The sequence below is a fragment of the Lissotriton vulgaris genome, chromosome 9, assembly GCF_964263255.1.
Source record: "Lissotriton vulgaris chromosome 9, aLisVul1.2, whole genome shotgun sequence".
Classification (NCBI taxonomy): Eukaryota; Metazoa; Chordata; class Amphibia; order Caudata; family Salamandridae; genus Lissotriton; species Lissotriton vulgaris.
The window spans coordinates 581,932,610-581,953,216 of NC_141697.1; positions in this window are offsets into that span (position 1 = coordinate 581,932,610).

Below are 20,607 nucleotides of genomic sequence, written 5' to 3' on the forward strand. Positions count from 1 at the left end.
ATATAGGTATAGGAAGGGGCGAGGGGGCAGCACCGTGGAGACTAGGGCCACACGCTCTACGAGGAGACAGCAGGGGCACAGAGGTCCCTCAAGTGGAGGAAAGCAGCACGTGTCCTCCATAGCCAAGCATCAAAATGTAGTGAAAAGTATTATTGTGATTGGGAAATGGTGGGCTCATCGCCCGATTGCGTATCATCGTCTGAACGTTTAAGCAGGTAGTGTACCAGCGGGTCCCAAATGTCCCTAGGTCTACTCGTGAGAGGCAATAATTCAGAAAAAGTGGTGTGTTGATCCTGGCAATATGTTAGGTCAGTTAGCCAATCTTTGAACTTGGGCGCTCTGCCTCTGCTCCAACGGCAAGCGACACGTCGCTTGGCCAGGAGGAATGCTATGTCGGCGAATTTTCTGCATCCCTTAGATATGTGCTTTGTATATCCAAGGATGGCTACCAGAGGGTCCGCAGGAATCTCCTCATCCACCATCTGCGCAACAGCCTCAATGACCTGTCGCCAGTAGTCAGCAATCTGGGGGCAGGACCATGCCAAGTGGAGAAAGTCAGCATGCTCAGCTCGACAACGTTCACAGCGGTCACTATCGGCCAGCCCGAATCTGTATTTCCGGACTGGTGTGTAGTAAATCCTCTGCAGGTATTTATAATGTATAATTTTCAACCTGCAGCTGGCAGAAATGCGGGAAGTCAATGTACAGCAGTACTTCCATTGGTCGTCCGAGACCTCAGTGTCAAGTTCCGCTGACCAGTGCAATCGGGCGGCAGAGACCGGTAGAGGAGCAGCTCCGCGATATTGGCGGTAGAGCCCAGAGACCAAATGGGCCCCATCTTGTGATTCCAAAAGGTGGTGTAGCGGTGGTAAGGTCGCAGGTTCAGCAGGGTAATCTGGAAGGATGTCCCGCATCCCAGCGCGCAGACGAATATAGTAAAAGAGTTCAAGGGGCGTGTGTGCTTGCATTTTGAAAAAAAGATCCGCCGTTTTGAAAAGTCCGTTGTGAAACAAATCTCCCCGTTAGGTGATATGGAGTTTGTCACAGAGCTGCCGGAACCCCAGTTCCGATAACAAGGCAAGTTTTGGGTGATAGGCAAGAGGAAGTTTAGGGGAGTAGGGCAGCGTGCAGAGCAGCCGCCGGGCGATGCGTCGCCACGCATCTAGCGTGCAGGAGACCGAGGTATTCGAAGTAGAGATGGAAGTCTCGGGACAGTGTATCAGGCCGTTCAATGGAAGAGGGTGTGCTATCCAATCTTCCACTGCTATGTGTGGCATGAAGGGGGTAGGAGCCATCCAGTGGTAGGCAAAATGCGCTTGTGCGCACAGGTAGTATGCTTCGAAATCAGGGATGTCGAAGCCGCCTTGGTCATAGGGAAGGGTCAATGTGGACCACTTTAGTCGGGGAGATTTGCCACCCCAAAAGAGTCTGCGCAGTTCGGCGCGGAGTGTCTTGAAAAAAAAAGCGCCAGGGTAGTAGGGGATATTGAGGAAAAAGTACAGGAAGCGGGGCAATATCACCATTTTTATGAGGGAGGCCCTGCCAGCCATGGAGAGTGGCAACGTGATCCACCTGTCGACGGAGGCGGCCAGTTTGGTTATGGCCACTCCATAATTGGAGTGGAGTGTCTCATCCTTATCCCGTGCCACACGGATCCCCAAGTAGCGAAGATCATCTCGGCACCACACCAACGGGTAATCTAGTGGGAAGTCACGTACCGCATCCGTAAGGGGAAAAAATTGTGATTTTGACCAGTTAATGTGAACACCTGACAGTCCTCCGAAAAGGACGAACTCACGAAGTAGGGGGTTAAGGTGTAGCTCCGGGAACTTGACATATAGTGTGATGTCATCCGCATAGAGGGACACATCGATTTGCCGCTGCAAGCATTGTATCGCTCCCTCTCGGTGTAATTGGCGCAAGCGGCATGCTAGTGGTTCGACCGCAATAGCAAATAATAGAGGTGAGAGCGGGCATCCCTGACGGGTGCCTCTCGTGAGGCTGATGGGTGACGACAGCTTCCCATTTATCAGTACTCTCGCCGTGGGATCCGTGTAGAGGAGACGCACCCAGGCTAAGAACAGTTTAGGGAAACCCATGCGGGCCAGGACTGAGAAGAGGTAGGGCCATTCGACAGAGTCGAATGCCTTGGTAGCGTCCAGGAAAACAGCCGCCACTGGGACATCAGGATGGACCGAGCGAAGCAGGGAGAAAAGGGTGCGGAGATTAAGGGAAGTGGATCTACCCGCCACGAAGCCAGATTGGTCGGGCAGGACAATTCTAGTCATGAGCAGAGAGAGTCTCGTGGCGAGAACCTTGGCAAGAATCTTCACATCACAGTTTAGAAGGGAGAGTGGACGGTAAGAGTCACAGGAGGTAGGGTCCTTACCAGGTTTCAGGAGAGAGGTGATAACCACCTCGCGCATAGAGCGGGGTAACACCCCATCAGCTAACGATTCAGTGAAGACTTCGCTAAGCACGGGTGCCATAATATCAATATAAGCTTTGTAGAATTCGGCTGGGATGCCATCGAGCCCTGGGGCCTTCCCATTCTGGAGGGACATAATGGCCTCGCGAACCTCCTCGAGCTCGAAAGGCGCCGCAAGGAACTCTCTATCGCCATCACTGAGCCAGCATAGCGCTACGTCGTTCATATAGTCAGCGTATGGAGCATCCGCCTCTGCCTTAGAAGTATATAGTGTTGAGTAGTGCGTCGTGAATGCAGCGAGTATCTCATCCGATTCTCTAGTGACAGTGCCAGTCTCATCAGTGAGCTCTAATATGGTGTTGTGTGCTCGTGGTGTACGCGTGAGTGAGGCCAGTACCTTACCAGGTCTATCCCCTTCACAGTACTTCCGGGCCACCCAGTGTTTGCCCCGGTATTTCGCCTCCCTGGCAGCCTCCTCCTCATATTTGGACAGTGTGTCCCTAAAGGTTATCTGCAGGTGTGGGTCATCCCCTGCCGCCATTTGGAGCTCTAGTGTTCGCAGCTCTCTTTCTAATGTGGTAATGGTACGACGTAGAATATCCCGCAGGACCCCATGGCTTTTAGAAATGCAGAAGCCCCTTATAGTGACCTTGAAAGCTTCCCATATGTGTTCCACTGATTCCACTGAGCCCTTGTTTCTAGGGAAGAAATCCCTAATCTCCTCACCCAACTCCGTGCGAAAAAGCTCATCAAGAAGCGTATCTGGGCCCAGCCTCCACTGCGGTCTCGGATTGTCCCACCCAGGAGTCCGGAACTGCAGTCTAACAGGGCTGTGATCTGAATAGGTTCTGGGCAAATGGTCAACTCCCAACAGTTCCTTAGTGATGTCCCGGGTTACCAAAAAGTAATCCAAGCGCGCCCAAGTCCCGGTGTGAGGTGTAAAGTGCGTGCCCTCCCGTCCGTGGGGATGTAGCTGTCGCCAGGAGTCAAACAGACCACCCTCCTCCACCACTCCCTCCAAAACCTCCCTAGCTCGGGGCTTGTAGGAACTAACACCATCTGCCCTATCTAGTGAGGGCACCAGGGCCAGATTAAAATCACCACCCCAGATGACATGTCGTGCTCCGATTGAAACAATTTTGCCCCACAGTGTGGAAAAAAAGACAGGTGAGTCTATATTCGGTGCATACATTGAGACAAATAGATAGGTGTCATGTCCCACCCCCCCCCACAGCAAAACATACCTCCCCTTCCTGTCCGCTTCCTCCCCAATGTGGTGGAAAGGTACGCCACGGGCGACAAGAATCGCCACACCTCTTGCATAAGTCGAATAGGAGGAAAATGCGCGGGTCCCTGCCCATTTCAGTCCAAACGGGGTGTTCCTGCGTACGGGCATGTGTGTCTCTTGCAGCATAGCTACTTGTATATGATGTCTATTTAAGTAGGCAATAACATTCCTGCATTTCCGAGCATCCTTCAACCTCCGAACATTCCATGAAAGACATGTCAATCGCGCAGTCGAGTTCACAGCAGCCATGGGCACAGCGACAGTAAAGAAGAAGGAGCCCAATTGGGCCAAACCATGAATCCACACCCGCACCCGAAGAGCCAAGTCCCACACCAGACCAGTATATATATACACAGTTTATGCAATGGTAACCTCACGAAGTCCAATCCCCCCCCCACCCACCCCAGCATCCCAAACATGCCAGCTGCCATGAAACCCCCAAAAACGACCCCCCCTCATTCCCCTCCCCCCAACTTCGGAGTGGCAAACAGCCAAACAAACAATAAGTCAGCGGGGAATACCCGACAGGGGAACATCTGAAGGTGCGCGCTGCCACTATCCGGCCCGTAGCTCCAATCTGTACCGCCCTCGGTGGAGGCTAGGGCCGAGAGAGCGGTCCTTGGTATACGTTACCACTGGGGTGCGATGTCCAGTAAGATCGTCACTCGTGTATCTTTCCATCTCCCAAATGGTGAATCAGCGCCAACCAGCAGATAAGTACGTTGTTGTCTTAGGTCGAAGTTCATAAACCTCAGCGATCTGTGTGTCCGGGCTGCTCGAAGGGCTGTGTCGCGATCACGATAATTCAGAAGACGAGCAATTATAGGCCTCGGTGGCAGGCCAGGTTGGGGCATAGGCGCCAGCGATCGATGGGCCCTCTCCACTATGAACTGGGATGAGAAGGCTTCCTCTCCGATTGAGCCCTTGAGCAATTTCTCCACATAAAGCTCCATTCTGCCTGTGGCAGTGGATTCCGGCACGTTAGTAATGCGAATGTTGTTCCGGCGGCTTCGCGCTTCCAAGTCCTCATTCTTTGCCGCAATTATGCGGAGGAGGTTATCCATTCTCGCCAACTGTGTCGTGTGGGACGCGGCGGCGTCAGTGTTGTCGGAGATTCTTTGTTCCGCAGTTGTAAGGCGCTCCTCATGGCGGTCCACTTTATGGACCAAGGCGTCCAGTCGGGCTGTGACGCCGTCCACCTTCTCCACCACGGTAGCGAATCCTTGCCGCATTTCCTGTAGCAGGTTGGTAATGTCCGCAGCAGGAGCAACAGGTGGGGCAGGTTGCGGGGGCGGCTCGCTGGGCCCCGGGCGCATCTGCGTCGATGTGTTGCCCTTGCGAGAGTTATCGAAGCTCAGTTTAGGCTGGCGAGTGTCAGGTCGTCCCATGGCAGTGCCCCGAGGCAGGTGAGGGTCCAGATAGAATAGGGAAGGTAGAAGGAGCCAAGCGGGCGAGAAGCAGCCAGCTGCACGTCAGGAGGGCCTCAGGGTCGGAGCTCTGCAGTGTCACGCAGCATGTACAGTGCCACCAGTAGCGCCACGTGTCCAACAAACGTATAATGGTAGCAGCCGCCCGTTTTGTCTTGGGCCTCCAGCAGCAGTCCCAGGTACCTGCCAGGTAAAGTGAGAGTCGAGGCACCGGCCCCCGTGTCGAGTCCCAGGGTCAAATCCAGGGAAGCACGCCCCACCAGACGCTATCAGGCGCAATGCAACTCACCGGGTAGTACCTTTGAGGTATGGCTGTCAGACACCCCGATTGCAGTCGTCGGCGCTTCCAGCGCTCGAGGGCCTCGCAGCGCCTTGCAGGCAAGCAGTGCTGTAAGCGACAAGGGGATCCTGCGCAGATGTGGCCGCCCCGTCCCCTGGCCGATGAAGCTGGCGGACAGCACCGCGCAATTCCGGGCCCGCGGCGTCACGAGGGACAGGCACGGCGATCTGGCAAGGCCGTGGCAGCAGGCGTCTCGGCAGGAGCAATTCTCACGCTTTACCGGTGAGGCTTCGCCCGGGAGGAGACCAAACGCAGGATTGCAGTATCCGCTCACCCGCTCAGCTTCCACCGTACACCGGCTCAGAGGGGTGAGGCAGGCAAGGTCTCAGTGCGGCCTAGGCGCCTCGTGGCAGGCCCCGGGGTCGCGTAGCTGGAGCAGCCGGGCGCCCTCCTCAGTTAGCTCCAGGGCAGGTGTCGGGCAGTTTTCGGGAGCCCGTATCTCCGGCTCTGAGGCTCGCAGCCGCCCCAAACTTTGGACGAGTGTAGGGAGCACCCTCTGGATACAGGATCCGGACTTCTGGAGGTAACACGGCACCCCGTGGCATAGGATCAATGCAGGATTAGTGTCCAAGGAGCGGGAGCTGCAGGTCTAGGCAGCCATTCCGCAAGCGCACCCTCTAGCGCCCCCTGCACTAACTAAAACTTGAATATAGGGGCCACAATTTCCACTTTAATTATGAGGGCAATGGCCTTGTGTACATCATTGAACCTTTGAACTCGGTAACCTCTGTGATTAAGGACCTTATTACGACTACGGCACAGTCGTGATGACTGTCCATGGACCAACAGACTGGCTGTCTATGGACCGCCAGATTACGACTTGGTTGGACCACCACAGGACCACTGCAACCGCTGGGGATCTGTTGCACAGCGGTCGGAGGCAGCAATATGCTGGCTGTGCTGCTGCGACACCGCCAAGCATATTACGAGTTGCCTCAACGCCATCTTTTTTTATGCCTGTGAGCCTGCCATGAAAAGGGTGGCTGTGAGGCAACTCTGGGGGTCCTTATGGGTACCCCTTTTGCCTCTGGACCTTGGAATGCATGCAGGGGGGCACATGTTGTGCCCCCCTGTATGTATTCATCCCTAGTTACTCCAGTATTGGAACTTTTATATATTCACATGCTTGAATCATTCCCCATGCTCAAGATGGGAGTCCCTGGTACATCAAAAAAGCAATGCTTAAATCAGTACAAAGCAACAAAAAGGCCTAGGCCCATTTCAGTTTTGTAACCCATAACTCTTGTTTTATAAAAGAGACCAAAAAAAATTCTTGAACCAATCAGGACCCTTCACCCTCTCGAACACTCGTAAGTGAACCTTAGACCTTCAGATTTTCTACTGCACATTGTGCTAGGGAATCTCCTCTGAGCTCTGTTCAGTTTTTCTATTATAATTAGTGAATGTGAACAGTATTCTTGGCTTCATCTCAACTTCTACATCTGCAGGATCCATCTTCAGTGCTGGTTTGTCATCACTCAGGCATAATTATGTCAGGAAAGGAGAACAAGGGTCTGTTTGGAGCCTGTGCTACCTGTTCCAAGAAAAGGCTTTATACTGATGACCCTCATGAGGACTGTATTCATTACCTCTATCCAGACCATCAGGCAGAGGACTGCAAGGTATGTCGTACCTTTGCAAGTAAAACCTTAAGGGATCGTGAGGGACGCCTTCTGATATGGATTCAGAAACTCAAAGACAGAAAATACGTGATTTCTAGTGAGGACAGTGATGAGACATACTGTTCCTCATCCAGGAGGTCCCATAAGAGGAGAAGATCACCTCACGCCCATTCATCTGGGGAGCATCCAGAAAAAGCCCTTAAAAAGACCTCTCATGGGTCTCATGAGCGCAGTCCCTCAAAATCTCCTCAAAAACATGGAAATGAGAGGAAGGGCCATGCTTTGGGGATAAAACAGCAAAAAAGGCGAGGTCTGAGCCACTTAAAACACCCCCTCTGGTCAGGCACTCCTTCAAAAAGCTCTCTTCAGTGCCTCCTAAAGTAAAGACGTTGACGAAATCTTCATTGTCAATAGTATCGTCGATGAAGAAACCACCTTTGGTGTTGTCGGCGAAGATTGAAGTTCGCCTGTTGCCGAAGAAAGCCTCAGCCTCCACGGCGGGGTTGGAAACTCTGTTGACGAAGGTTTTGTCACCGTTGACGAAGGTTTTGACACCGGTGTCATTACAACGGCGTCGACGACAATGACGATGTGGACGACAGCGCCGGCGGTAACAACGCCATTGACGGCGGTTAGACCATCGCCGAGGATTTCATATTTACCGCCAACAGCTGCAGCTTCGACGACGGTGTTGTTGGCAATCTCGACGATGGGCCCGTCGACGAGGGAAAAAACACTGGACAGAACAGAGAAGACTAGAACAAGAAGAATTGCACCTGAAACACATCACCTCGCAAGGTTACACCTCTTTTGCCACCTCACCTGTTGGAAGAGCTGGATTCTGAGGAAGAAGATGAGGGGCCTTATGGCTATGCGAGTAACCCATCCCAGCTGCATGTTAAGCGTCAGGAGGATGATTTTGACTAAGAAAATGGTGAATATTAAGGCTATCCTCCTCAGGAACAATGCCATCACAATTATCAGGAGGAAGTAGTTTGCAGGCCGTCCTCTTTATTAATGGACCTACAGTTGGTTGATTACAGGAAGAGATTTCCACCAACTCCTGTATCTCAGGAAATGCCATCAGTAGTACCTCGCCCACGCGCTATCCTGTCTACTGAAAAGAGAGCTCAAGCTGTTCTGGCGGAACCCTTACAGAGTTCACCTCCATCAATCCCTCAACAAGATCCGGTTACTACGGATGATGATCAGGAGGAAGGAGAACTTAGAGATCAAAATAGAGAATGGGATGACTACCTGAACCCCACACCTTCTTCTCCTTCTCCGTTACCTGATCACTCACCACCAAAGGATATTGGTGGTTCCCATAACTTGCTAGAGAGAGCTGCAAAAAGATTTGAGCTGCCTATGCCGGTTACCCAAACCGAATGCTTCTTATATGATTTTAAGGAGCCATACAGAAAGTCAGTGAGGGCTCTCCCGATTATAAGTCATGTATGGGAGGAAGGACTCAAGGTCCTGAGAATACCAGTGACAGTGACACCAGTACTGTCCAAGTTGGAGAAGAAATACAAGGTCCCAGAGGAAGCTCCAGCCTGTTTGATGGGCCATCCCAAACTGGATTCAGTAATTTCCCAGTCAGCTCAATGAAAATCCAAAAACCCATCGGCACCCATTACAACACCTCCTGATAGAGAAGGCAGGCACCTAGATAACGCCAGTAAGCATTTTTTTGTCAATGTCAGCTCTGTTGGTCAGAGCGGCTAATGCCCTTGCCATATTGGGCAGATATACCAGACAGATGTGGTGTGCCCTGGCTCCGTATGAGGATCAGCTTCTGGAAGAGAGTAAACCAGAAGTGAAGAAGATTCTGCAGGAGGGAGAGAGAGCTTCTGCAGAAGTGATAGATTGTGTGATGGATATCGCTACTACAGCTTTCAGATCGCTGGGGGGTGCAGCAGTTTTGTGCCGTCAAAGATGGCTCCGAGCTACGTCATTTAGACCGGATGTCCAAAATAAGATCCTGGACCTTCCTTTCGATGGAGAGGCTTTAATTTGGAAGCACATTGACGATGCACTGCAAGATATCAAGAAGGATACTGATACAGCGAAGGCTCTAGGGACACTCCTATATCGGAAAGTGCCCTTTAGAGGAGCTAGAGGAAGGGGCCTTCCATCCTACAGGGGAGGATTTCAACAGTATATATACCCCTAGTATGCTACATCTTCCCAGTCGTACAGTCAACAGTACGTTCAATGACAGCAGCAGTCAGGGGCGTATTCTAAATCTGCCCCCAGAGGAAGAACAGGATGTCAAGGAAAGGACACCTCACAACGTCAATAACGAGCTTCACTTTAGGCTCTGGCTATTTTTATTCCTACCTTTCCAGGAGTTCCACTGGGGGGCCAAATTTCTTTTCACAATTGGCAGAAGATACCCACAGACTGATGGGTCCTCAATCTAATACAATTTGGCCATATATTGGAGTTTCTCCAGATCCCTCCTTGTACTCCACCAGGACGCTTGAGGTAAAACATCTACATCTCATGCGTTTGGAGACTCTTACAATGCTCCAAAAAGGAGCAATAGAACCGGTGCCTATCTCCCAGAGAGGGAAGGGATTTATTCCTGTTTCTTTCTGGTTAGCAAGAACTTACGTCAGTGGCGTCCAATCCTGGATTTGAGAACTCTAAACACTTATCTTAAAAAGCAGTCCTTCCGCATGGTTTCCCTTCAGGACATTCTGTTGCTCCTAAACCCAGAGGATCAAAAGACCACCTTAGACTAACAAGATGCATATTTTCACATCCCCATCCATCCCTCACACCGGCAGTACCTTCGAATTGTCGTAGCCGGAGGCCATTACCATTTCAAGGTACTGCCATTTGGCCTCAAGTCGGCCCCAAGAATTTTCACAAAATGTCTGGCTCCAGTAGCAGCTTTTCTGAGGAAACAAAGAGATCAGGTGTTTCCGTACCTGGACGATTGGTTGGTCAAAGTACCTTCACACGCAGCTGCTCAGTTGTCCATGGTGGCATGTACAAGAATGTTTGCTGAATTAGGCCTTACTCTGAACAAGGAAAAGTCATCTCTCCATCCATCCAAGAGCATTACTTTCTTAGGGGCAATTCTGGACACCACAATAAACAAGGCGTTTCTTTCTCTCTCTCTCTCTCTCTCTCTCTCTCTCTCTCTCTCTCTCTCTCTCTCTCTCTCTCTCTCTCTCTCTCTCTCTCTCTCTCTCTCGAGAGAGAGAGAGAGAGAGAGAGAGAGAGAGAGAGAGAGAGAGAGAGAGAGAGAGAGAGAGAGAGAGAGAGAGAGAGAGAGAGAGAGAGAGAGAGACATAAGAAACTAATCTCACTATCCCAAGCATTTGCAAAAATAAAGTCTCTTTCAGTATGATGCTACAAGTCACTCCTGGGGACAATGTCATCTTGCATCCCTTTCGTCCTCTTCTGCCGGTGAAGAATGGGTCCATTGCAGGAGGAGCTGGATCGGCAATGGCATCAAGCAGTAGGTTCCTTCAAGGATGTCATCACAGTCACGCCAGGTATGATCCGGCCGTGTCTTGGTGGACCCGACTTCAAAATATTTCCGTCGGACTTTCTTTTATCACCGGCTCCACAGGTGATCACCACCGATGCTTCCCTGTAAGGTTGGGGAGCCTTCCTTCAAGACCTCCAAGTCAGTGGGCATTGACAGAGTCAAGACCAGCAACTTCACATCAATTTACTGAAGCTTAGGGCAGTGAGATTAGCATTGCTGGTATTTCTGTCGAGGATAAGGATCTCGACTGTGCTGATCAGGACAGACAACACAACAGCAATGCATTACCTCAATTAGCAGGGGGCGCAAGATCTCTCCCCATGGCTCAGGAGGCCCAGAGCATCTCGAGATGGGCTGCTCAAAATGGAATCTCGCTGAAGCCAGAACACCTACTGGGGGGATCAAAATATCAAGGCAGACACATTAAGCAGACTCAAGTCAACCTGCCACGAGTGGGAGATCCATCAGGGAACCTTAGACAGCATCTTTCTAAAATGGGGCAAATCAACAGTGGACCTCTTTGCGACAGCTCAGAACAAGAAATGCTGTTTCTTTGCAAGTTGGCATCACCAAACGGGATCCTGGGGGAATGCATTTTTGATGGCATGGTCAGGCGTCTTTGCCTACGCATTTCCGCCGATTCCCCTCCTACCACGACTACTCATTTTTTCTTTTTTTTTTTTTTGAAGACGTTTATTATTGTTCAAAAGTGCAGTACATATAGCAAAGCCTACAACCCTGTGGGCCGGCTGCAACAAGTCGTTGGATCGTAGGGGCAGAGGTTTACAGGGGAAGGCGCTCTGTAGCATTTCACTCGCCTTCTGGTGTGCTAGACCACGGGTAGTTTATGCATGTCATTCTTGTTCAGCACACAATCATCTCTATAAGTGACGTCTCATTTTACATTCTTACTATAAATAAACCTTTAACTCTGCAAACAAAAACAAAGCAGTTCGTATCGGCGTGTCCCAGTGTTTCTGTTGTGGCAGCGCTGCGTCGTGACCCTCCGGCATGCGTAACTCCAATGACCCTTTGAACGGTGCAATGTGCACTGTGAGTGTGTTAGCGGAGCGGGGGGTCAATGGTGTGCATGTGCAGATAGCTGTAGAGCTGATGAGGGACAGCCTCGGTGAGCGGTAGTGCCTCACCAACTGTCGGCTCAGTGTGTGGCGTGTGCAGCAAACAGTTGAAGTGCCCTAGCTGTAGTTTTGGCGGACGCTGCCCGCACCCGGGCTCGCTGCCGAGTGCTCGGCTAGTGGCTTCCTTCTACCGTATTGTGATAGTGGTTATAGTTACAGCTGGGAAGAACAGGAGTCCGAAACCGTAAGCGTGGGAGTATGTAAGGGGTAAAGTAGAGGGGGGGGGAGTGTACTCGTGGGGGCGGTGTCAGGGGTGTGGTGCCGAGGGCAAGATGCGGGTCAGTGTACGGTAGAGAGCCCTCGTGTGGGTGGCTGGTTGTGTCCGTGGCTTGCGCGTCTGAGGATCGGTGTTACTCTCTGGGGGGGATGCGATGTGCGGTCCTGTCTATGGTGCCGTCACCCCTGGGGCGCCCGCCCGTCTCAGTTGTCTCTGTGTGAGCCCCCTGGCCTCGCCCTCCCCCTGTAGGGACCCCAGGATGTCATCCCAGAGGTGTGCGATCGGGAACTGCCTCAAACCCGCTATCTCCTCCCTGCGCAGCGCCGTGCCCTCTGCTCTGGCCCAATTAATGAAGGATGCATACCAGTGTGCGGGGGTTGGGGGTTCCCTTCTCTTCCAGTGCCTAGTGAGCAGTCGCTTGGCCGTGATGAGGCCCAGATCCCAGAACCGGGCTTGCGTTTTATTTTGTTTAGTCCTTTTGTATAACCCAAGAACGCATGCCTCCCACGTGTCAGGTAACCCCGGGCCTGTGCTGTGTGTCAGGAGTGACGTCACCTCCCCCCAGTATGTGGACAGAGATGGGCAGTGCCAGAGCATATGCAGGATGTCCGCACCTAGCAGGTCGCATCTGGGACAGGCGGCAGTGTCGGTCGCGAAGTATTTGTTTATTCTATCTGGTGATAAGTACGCCTGGTGCAGTATGTACAACTGGATGGTTCGGAAGCGGGAGTTGCGTGGGATGTTCACAGGGCTGGCCAGGACCAGGTTCCATTCCTTATCCGTCCAGCCCCTTCCACGGTGGGCTGCCCATTTGTCCCTGATCGGCTGTGTGGGCCTCTGAGTGTGTATGAGGAGTGCCTGCGCCAGCCAGTGTATAATGTGTGAGCCTCTGCCCATAACATGCAGGTACTGAATTAGATGATGGATCGGTGGCTCCTCCTGGATAGCCCCCCAGGATTCCGTATACGCCCTCACCACTGACGCGTGGAGCAGGAATTGCCCTGCCGGCAGACCCGTGCCCTCCGATAGCTCCGCAAAGGGAAGCAGGGCCCCGTCCGCATACAGGTCGCCCATTGTCTCCACTCCGGCTGCAGTCCAGAGCTCCATGTTGCGTGGTGTCACCATCCCACTCCTCCGGGGGGTGCCCACCAGGGGGAGGGCAGGGGCGTACGGCCTGACAGTCTGTGTCAGCTTCAGGCTACGGACGAAGCATTTACGGGCTACGGCCATGTGCAGGGGCAGAGGGCGGGGTCCCTTGGTCAGCGGATGAAACAGGGCGCACACCTGTGGGTGTGTCCACTGGTAATCTGCGTTGGCTGTGTCGTCGAGGTGTGAGTCGCTGAGCCAATACGTCACCCATTGCAGCTGCGCGGCCAGGTAGTACAGCTCCATGTTGGGGACTGCCAGCCCTCCCTCCGCTGTCGGGGAGTACAGCTTCGCCAGGGCCACTCGTGGGCGCCCCGTGTTCCAGATCAAGCCGCGGAGCATTGATTCCAATTCGCGGAATATCCTCGTGGGGACATACAGTGGGATATTCGCAAAGTGGTAGAGTAGCCTGGGTAGCGCTATCATTTTAGACAGTGCAATCCGGCTGGGCACGTTCAATGGCAAGGTCTTCCAGAAGGTCATCTGGGCCCGCAACGAGGAGATGGCGCGCACTAGATTGCCCTCCAGTATGTTCTGCGGGTATCTATAGATGTGTAGCCCGAGGTACTTGAACGTAGTCGGGTACCAAGCAAGCCGAGCGCCTCCAAGGCGCACGTCGCACTCCTCCAGGTCCGGGCTGAATGAGTATACCCCGGACTTGGTCCAATTGACCCTGAGGCCTGACACTTCCTCGAAGGTCCGGAAAATGTCCGACAGCGTGGCGGGCACCGCGGTGAGGTCTCGCACATAGAGCAGCAGGTCGTCCGCGTAGAGCGAGACCGTGTGTATCCCATCAGCCAGCGGGATCCCCCATTCCGCTCCCTTATCCCGCAGTAGAGCTGCCAGGGGCTCGATGGCCAGAGAGAAAAGGAGGGGTGACAGGGGGCAACCTTGTCTGGTGCCTCTGCGTACCCGCACCGTCTCCGATAGCAGCCTACCCGTCCGCACTCGGACGCTGGGCCTCCAGTAAAGTAGCCCGACTATGTCCGCAAAGGCATCCCCTACGCCAAATTTGTCCAGCACCGCTCCTAAGAATGGCCACTCCACCGAGTCAAAGGCCTTCTCTAGGTCCAAGACGAGACACCCCGATCTCGGCCAGTGTTGTGTGGCTGCTTCTTGAACCCGGAAGAGGCGACGCAGGTTACGAGAGGTGCTCCTCGCCGGCATGAACCCGTTTTGGTCTGCATGTACCAGGGCCGGGACTTCCAAGGCCAGGCGGCGGGCCAACAGGGAGGTGAAGATTCTACCACGACTACTCATGAAGATCAAGAGAGCTGTTCAGGATGATCCTGATAGCCCCATGGTGGCCAAGACAACATTTATTCATAGAGCTTCTCCTTCTTTCGGAGACACTACCATATTCTCCTTCAACCTATTCCTTCTCTCCTGATGATGTGCAGGGACAAGTGCTACATCCAGATCCGAAGTCACTACGTTTAGCAGCATGGCTCCTGAACACTGTGAATTTCAACATCTAGATCTCCCATCTGAATGCAGGAATATTCTCTCAAATGCCGGAGCACAGAGTATGAATAAGACGTACAGGATGAAATGGAGGAGATTCTGTTTATGATGCAGGGATTCTAATGTTCTTCCTCTAAGATCCACATCTCATGAGATTCTTCCTTACATTCTACTATTAGCAAAATCTGGATTAGCACATGTGTCAATAAAATTCCATCTAGCTGCTATTTCCCGTTTTAGGAGGATGTCCTCAGGACCATCGTTATGGTCGGAGAGAATCTTAAAACAGTTCATGAAAGGATTATTTTGTACTTTTTCTCCGGTTAAGCCTCTGCCACCTCTCTGGCAGCTTAATATAGTATTATCACAACTCATGAAACATCCCTTTGAACCCATTCATAGGGCAGACCTTTAGTTCCTTTCTTGGAAAGTGGCTCTTCTTCTGGAGCTGATATCAACAAGGAGAGTTGGGGAGATTCAGGCCCTGATCATCCAGTACCATTTATGCAGTTTAGAGAGGATTGGATAGTCCTTCGTACTAATCCAAAGTTTATACCAAAAGGTACCATCAGACTTTCACTTGAATGAACCCCTTATCCTCCAGAGGTTCTTCCCTCAACCGACTACTGCAGCGGAAAGGACTTTTCATTCGCTGGATATCCAGCATTGTCTAAACTTTTATCTACAAAGAACAAATGTTTTTCGTAAATCATCACAGATGTTTGTGTCCTTCAGTGCTTCCAGAAAGGGCTATCCTCTTTCCAAAAGGGGGATTGCTCAATGGATCTGGAGTGCAATCCAGTATTGCCATCAAGCAGCAGGGAAACCTCTGGGAGAACAGGTGAGTGCTCATTCAACAAGAGCAGTATCTACATCCACTGCGTTGTTTGCTGGAGTACCTATCCAGGATATATGCAGGGCTGCTACCTAGAAGAGTACACACACCTTCACCAGGCATTATTGCTTGGATGCAGCCACTAACAAAGATGTGGCAGTGGGACAGGCGGTGCTGAGGAGCCTTTTCCAGTGACGGTGAGCTCTCTCCTTCATCCCTCCTTCCTTTATACTGTAAGAATGTGCACATTTTATTTTAGATGCATTTCTCATTGTGTAGAGGTTTATAATATGGTGGTTACCCAAAGAAGTGTTTATTCTCTACGGTGTTTAGAATTATAGATGTTAAGCATGGAATATTTATCAGTTGGGGGCTATGGTTTTTTCAAGTAGAACTATTCTTCCCTACAGATTGACAATTTAAAGCACACTCTTGCATACGTTCATGTAGATGCAGAATAAAATGTGCTACAGACTGCTAGCTACTCTGATTCAAGAATGTGAATCTATGAAAGTTCCAATACTGGAATAAGAAAACAAGTTACTTACCTGTAACTGTAGTTCTCCAGTATTGGAAGCTTTCATTGATTCACATGCGACCCGCCCTCCTCCCCTGAGAGGCTCACCTTTGGATTTTAAACAGGGTTATCTTGGGCACATGTGCTCGGAAAATCTGAAGGTCTAAGGTTCTCTCAGGAGTGTTCTAGAGGGTAAAGGTTCCTGTTTGGTTCAAGAATTATTTTTGGTCTCTTTTACAAAACAAGAGTTATGGGTTACAAAACTGAAATGGACCTAGGTATTTTTTCAGCTGTGTATTGATTTAAGCATTGCTTTTTTGATGTACCGGGGACTCCCATCTTGACGATGGGGAATGATTCAAGCATGTGAAACTATACTGGAGAACTACAGTTACAGGTAAGTAACTTGTTTTCTTCCTGCACGGAAAGAAATACACAACATTGTGCATTTCTTTACGGGCAGGAACACACTGCTGTGGTCTCACGGCAGTGTATATCGAAGATACGCACCACCGTGGAACCGCCGCAGCAGGACCACCCACACATGATTAACTTGTTATCCGGCGGGCGGTCTGACTATAGGATTGGCGGTTTTGCAACGGGGCGCTGGCGTAGTGGCCCGCTGCAAGAACACCAAACTCGTAATCAGGCCCTAAGTCTTTGACTCGGTTTTTCATGTAGTTCTAACATGCTTCCTTACAGACGCCTCAGAGTGACTTAGACAAACAGAAATTCCAACCTAAGCGCTGTCCTGGTATCCATTGGCTCTTGTTGCAATCCTCATCCCCCCCGAAGATACCTCCCTGCTCATCCCTCTTCCAAGACTCAGTCTCATACCTCTAATTTCTTTATGTTGCCCAATGTGATTGCCCATTTTACTTTTCAACCGGTCACTCACCAAGTTTGTGTGCAACACTTCTGCCACTCGGTTTGAGTCTTGCAACGTATCCCCTTTCCATGCAGTTGTGTACTGTGCAGAACCTAGCCTGTGGAGGTCACCACAAGTCATTTAGGAGTGCCCAGGAGAGATCATCACCTCCCAATGGATCCCCTGATGGGCATCGTCCCCACTGCGTTTACTGTGAGGCAGGTGACATTGATGATCCTGACCTGCACTCAGTGGATTCTGGGGACAGCGACCCAGTGACTCGACACAACGCATCGCTGACAGCAGTCAAGATTTATGTGTCTCGTTGGTCTCCTCTTCTTTGCTTCAGCTGCACCACAGATAGCCCTCATCCCTCATTCCAAGGGGAGGAGCAGGGGTGTTGATTTGGCGGGAGGGGGATGTTTGTGGTGTTACCCACCCTAGTAAATGTATTTTGTGATAAATAATTGGGCACAGGTGCTTTCAGTTGGGTATGGCGAGGTGTCTTTTGTATTTCACCAGGAGCTTTTAGACAAACAGAAAAAAACGCACACACACTCTCCCTTTCTCTGTTTGGAAAGAGTTAAAAAAGAATTGGTTATTCCCCAAAATAATGTGCTTTCTCTCACTTAGTACCCCTACCAATTTGCGTTCATCTCTCTTTCCACTCCCCCTTAAACCTCTCTCTGTGTGCAATATATTTTAAGATTATATGCCAGCACGCTTGTTGAGAAATCTGAAGCCCAAACACCACCGCAAACTTACTGACCAAGCTACGGCACTGGGGCAGGGCGATTGAGTTGTGTGTGTGTGTAGGGGGGACTCCTTCCATTCTGAGTCTGGTCTAAGGACTTGTAAACTTCCCCATCCATCTTACATCATCCTGTCCTGCATCCCAAGGAAAGCAGGCAATGCTTTGTCTGACATTCACTGGGTTGCAAGTTGCATGCATAAGTGCAGCAGCAGCTGGGCCGTGGGGAGCTATAGACCTGCTACTCATCTGCATTCGGAAATAAGATGTAACTACTAAAGTAAGAAAAAAGCTTTGAATACAGGCGTAGCTAGTAATAGTGTAACAGGCACAGTGGCAGAAACGCCCAGGATTGTGAGGGGACCTTTGCATCCTGACTACAACTGTATTTTACTATTGTGTGGGTTAACTGTCCATTATATAGTTGGATTGGGGCTCTTGACCCTTTTGCGACCCCTCTGATTGAATTTGTTAGTCTAATTGTGTGTATTTCTGTGAGAGGATGTGTATATACATTGAAGTGTGTGCTGGCCCTTAGCAAATTAGAAGACCTCTCACATCACCCCTGCAGTTGTCAGCCTGGGTCACATTTGCACACTTGGGGCCTCATTTATGAGACTCCTTGCACCCTCCGGAACAGTACTTTATGTGATGTACTTTTTTTGGCTTATTGCTGTCTGACAAATATCAGTCCCTTTAACACAGTGTTCTGCGTTAAAGGGGCGTGCAATGGGTATTGCTGGGGGCGTTCCCAGCAACATCCATGGCCTTTTGACACTGCCCCAGATTTACGAGAAATCGTAAATCTGAGGCACCGCCAAAAGCTTACGCCTTCTCATACTTTGATCTCTGTCGCATTTTAGCAAATTAAGCAGCCAGAGTTAACAAAACACTACACTGACAGGTAAAATATTTGTATTATATAAAAATATATGATAACATAGGCCTGTATTTAAGGGAATATGAACCTGTTTTTAAATCGTCATAGTGTCTATCTGCTTAGTAGTTTGTCTGGAATTCATGATGGACAACAAGGAGCGTCATTAACAAGCAGCACAATTTTCTGTATTTTTCTGCTTTTAAAAATAAATACAGACAGGAAATGGATTGTTTTCTGTCTGTATTGACCTCTAAAAATCAGTAAAAACTGAAAACTGGAACCCTTAGTTAAAAGGCATCATTATGACATGGAGACAGTTGTCAACTGGGTTCATTTATTTAGATATTAACTTGTTTTAATATAAGGTGTCCCAGAGTAAATTACAACACCTATTTCTCATTTATTGCGGGCACTGAGAGGGGAAACACCACCTACTCTTGTAGGTTAGGCATTTTATATTGTGGCGATTATAGGGGTATTTCGGGTGAAAAGCAACCCATGTTTTCTGTAAGTGCACAGAGGTCACACCTCTTAAAAGCTCTATGTACCATAACATTTCCCAAACTGTGATTGTCAGAACAATCTCCAAATCTAATGTGGTATTTAACTAAAAGCTATTTCTGTTCAATGTTTCTGGCCTGATTATGTTAAAACAGAGCTATTTATCATGTCATTTCCCCAGTGCTTAATTTGAGCCGGTGTTTTCTGGTTCTCAGCACTAGCACTTAATTGTCAACACTGGCGCTTGTGACAGTCTGCCACAAGGTGGGGCTGTCTGGATAATTAAGAGATGACCATAACTACAGTTAATTATTAAGTCAATGTACATTAAAAATGACTACTACCTACTGCCCAAGCCATTCTTATAGCTTTAGGGCCCTGTAATAGTTCAAACTGTTACAGTGGCAAGAGTGTGATAGTTAGTAGTTGTGTTGTTACTATCATTGGGAGCACAGGCAGGGGCAATGTGTGGTAAAAGCTGCAGTGGCTTTGTACCGGGAGTTCTGGAATATATGTGTTTGCAAATTAAGCACTGCATTTCCCAAACTCTGTTTTGATAAATTCCACACCTCCCTTTCGGGTGGTCTTACCTCATGTCCAGTTCCCAGCAAAAACCTCCACAACCATCTAGTAAAAAAATCGTTAAATCATATGTATTTCTGGCCCAATTACCCCAATTATGAGTTTTGCATGGTGCAGGAGCTGAAATTACTGGGTCTGAAATGGCTGATTCCTGCCGGTAAGTGCACACCTGCACCGTGCAGCTATAATACTTTGTCCCTGGAAAGGGAAATAACATGCACAGCTGAAACTACCAGACCCTTTACTGTATATAGATTCCCCATGCTGGAGACTGGTTCAATATGCCATCTGCTTAGTACAGGTGGCAAATAGCAATGGAACTGAGGACCTCCGCGAGAGAAGGGATGGGAGGGTGCTAGGGTGAGGGCTGGCTGGAGACTGCAGTTTGCGGTAACATGGAGTCGGGGGCAGCCTACACTCGCGCCCACAGCCCCTTCCCATGTGATTTTAGTGGCCATATTTTTCAGCCAGCAAAATCGAGCTTCGTGTTTCTGCATCTAAGATATCCAGGTGAGCGAGCACTGGACCAGTTGTAATCGGTAGTGGTAGTCACCGGGCTTATAATTGGGGCCAATGTGTTCTTTAATTCAGTATACCAAAACATTTCCTGTGAATTCCGTAGAGAAGACATCTGTAAACTGACATGTATTTCTGATGTAGTACAGAGGAAAGTTACTGGGCTCATGCATAAAACTTGCCATGTACCACAAAGTCACCAGAATGATTGTGAAGGGATTCTCCAAAGCACACACACACACCTATAAAGTGGTCTGTAAATCACATCCAGTTCTGGTCAGTGCTACAAATGAAGCATTTAATTCAGCATTTCTTAAATATCCTTGTGGGGGAACCCCTAAACAGCCTATAAAGTTAGCTTCAAATCAAATTCAGTTGTGAAGTCTGTGCCATTACAGGAAAGAATTTTTCAACTTATTAACCAGAGGTTTCAACATGCCTCCACCCCTTTCACATGAAGGATTTGTTACTCGGCATAAATATCACCCTCATTTTGCTTTCAAAAAGCTGACAGCTTTACTTTGGGGGTAACTCCTGGGATATTATTATTGTTAATTACTGTGGTTGTCCATGACCTG